We start from the raw sequence: 3,138 nt of genomic DNA on the forward strand, positions 1-3,138 counted from the left end.
TGTGTGTGTGTATGTGTGTGTGTGTGTGTGCGTGTGTGTGTGTATGTATGTATGTATATGAATATGTATATATATATATATATATATATAGATAGATAGATACTAAGGAGAGGCTCGGAGGACAGAATTCCCCCCCCATTCCCTACACCCCAAAAGCCGAGTTAGATGCAAACGATGTGTTATGGCTGATGTTATCTATATGATCGTGAGGAATGGCCTTTAGATGGGGTGGGCCCTAGTGATGACAATATTGTTAGCAAGGGTCAGCGGCAGCGGCGTTTGAAATGATGATGATGATGATGATGATGTCGACGGTGACGATGATGACGCGTATGATGGTGATGATGGTAATAATTATATGATACTAATGGTGGCGGTGGCTGCTATGGTAGTGGTGGTGGTGGTGGTGGTGATGGTGATGCATGATGGTAGTGAGGAAGATTATTGGAATTGAAATAAGATTATGATGTTGATGAATGATGAATGATGAGTGATGAATGATGATGGCCGTTGCTGATCTTGATGATGGTGAGGCTTGATGTATGAGTGAGAGTGCCTGAGAAGGATGCTGATAGAAGGAGAAAGATAAAAACGGTCGAGAGGACATGACAAAAGAAGAAGAAGAAGAAGAAGAAGAAGAAGAAGAAGAAGAAGAAGAAGAAGAAGAAGAAGAAGAAGAAGAAACAAGAATAACTTTTCTTTCACATTAAAATTCTAAGGGGACGGAAACAAGTGACAACAACAACAACAACAATAACAATAATAATATTAATAATAATATCAACAACAACAACAATAATAATAGTGATGGTTTCAAATTTTGGCACAAGGCCAGCAATTTTAGGGAATTGGTAAGTCGATTACATTGACCCTAGTGTGCAGCTGGTACTTATTTTACCGCCACCCCCCAAAGGGAAGGGATGGAATAATAGTTTCTAGGATAGGTCCAAGGCTTGGCTTGTTATTCAATTGCATTGTGTTTTAAGACCTGTTGTAATAGTTTAAATTCTGTCGACATTTCAAGGGAGTCGGGGGTGGAGGGGTGGAGTGGAGGGACGAAGAGTTGATCTCGACTGGGTTTGAACACAGAACATAAGAAAACAAACGACCCCCCTCCCAGAAATAAATAAATAAATAAATAAATAAACAAATAACCGATTCAAAAAAAGTAAAATTGAAAGGAGAAAGAGAGAGATACAGAGAGAGAGAGAGAGAGAGAGAGAGAGAGAGAGAGAGAGAGAGAGAGAGCGGGGAATGACGGAGGAAAGAAGAAACAAATGAAAATCATGATAAATACAAGACCAACCACTACTACTACAACTACTACTACTACTACTACTACTACTACTACTACTACTACTAAGACTAATATTTCTGGTGCTGCTGTTATTGCTCTCTGGAGTTATCATCCCATCGAAAAAACAAAAAAGAAACAAAAAAAAAACAACGAAAGAAGGAAAAGGAAAATTCTCCTACCGTTATGCCAATTCGAACATGCGTACCACTGGATTACATTTGATGCAAACCGGTTTATCAATCATTTTATCTCGTCAGCACGAAACTTCCGTGTTTAACTACTTCTATTGCCGTAAGTTCACTTCTGTTGTATATTTATCAATATATCTTCATGTTCTATTTTATTGTATTGTGTTGTTCGCTTATACATACATACATACATACATACATACATACATACATACTTGCGTACATACATACATATATATATGTGTATGTGAGTGTATACATATATATACGCGTATATATATATATACATATATATATATATATATATATATATATATATATACATCCATTTCCAAGTAAGTTTATTTAAGTATTATGAATGTATATATGTATATATGTATGTATATATGTATGTATATATGTATGTATATATCAATTTATTTATGTATTTATATATGTATGCATATATGTATATATGTATGTATATATGGGAGAATATACAAAAAATAACAACAGACGAGGACAGGTGGTGTAAATAACAAAAGTATATATTAGTATGACGCTCGGGAATACGGAAAGTCTTTGACGTTTCGAGCTACGCTCTTCAACAGAAAGAATACGGAGACAAGGAGAAAAATACGGAGAAAAAAAAATTGGGAGAAAAAAATTGATGTATATATATATATGTATGTATGTATATGAGTACATATCTGTAGAAATTTTTAAAACGTCGTAAATTTTACTCCCACAACTAAAGCTCACGTCTATCTATCTATCTATCTATCTATCTATCTATCTATCTATCTATCTAAGATATATATATATATATATCGATAGATAGATATGTTTTTGTATATTTCTATGTGTCTATGTACACAAACACACACATACACATATACACACACACACACACACACGCATCTGTATATAAGTATGTATGTACGTATCTATATTGAGACATGTGTTTAAAAAGTTAGATATATATTATACAAATAAATATACATTAGCAGACTGTGTACGTAAAGGGCCTTATCGTCTGCGAGGAAATTGTAACATATATTGTATATCATACGTGGAAAGGACGGGAGCAGAAGTTAGGTACTAGCAACAGGGGTACCTTCGTATAACCTATTCTACTGTCACTTAATTACCACCGTTTATTGCCACTCTGTGAGTTCAAATCCCGTTGGTGCTTCTTTATACAATGCGTTTTGCTCAAGGAGCCACCGTCAGTCATCAGAAGTTTGTGTTTATTTTCAAAGTAAGGAAAGCAGCTGGAAGAACGACGTTCTCATCTAGCAGATCTAGGATGAAAGCCCATCTTGTCGTGACCATTCCGTCGAAATTTTAGAAATCTGGTCAGGCGTGTCTGTGTGGTTAAAACCTTCGTTTTGCAGCCGCGTTGTTTTGGTTTCAGTTCCAGTGTGCAGTATCACCGGGCGAGTTAAAGATTGCCAACCAATACCTGATGAGAAAATTTGGCAGACGGATACTGTGCGGAATCCCGTTGGGTGTGTATATATATATCTGCAGCCACACACAGACAAACTCACACACATACACGCCCATACACGCACCTATATACATACGTGAATGAAATAGTGCGAATGTTTGCATGTGCGTGAATATAAAATGAGACCAGAGCCAAGAAAACAAAGAAATACAGAAATAAAG

The 3,138-nt window shown here is 36.0% G+C and overlaps 1 long non-coding RNA gene across 1 annotated transcript in view; it reads left to right on the top strand.

Moving 5' to 3' along the window:
- The first annotated feature begins 426 nt into the window (after nt 1–426).
- The window catches only part of LOC128250525 (uncharacterized), a 20,581-nt gene continuing 17,869 nt past the window's right edge, over nt 427–3,138 (top strand). The window contains exon 1 of the long non-coding RNA XR_008266535.1: nt 427–1,588. This is a non-coding gene — a long non-coding RNA (uncharacterized LOC128250525). The remainder of the gene's footprint in view (nt 1,589–3,138) is intronic.

Source organism: Octopus bimaculoides, chromosome 22 (assembly GCF_001194135.2).
Source record: "Octopus bimaculoides isolate UCB-OBI-ISO-001 chromosome 22, ASM119413v2, whole genome shotgun sequence".
NCBI lineage: Eukaryota > Metazoa > Mollusca > Cephalopoda > Octopoda > Octopodidae > Octopus > Octopus bimaculoides.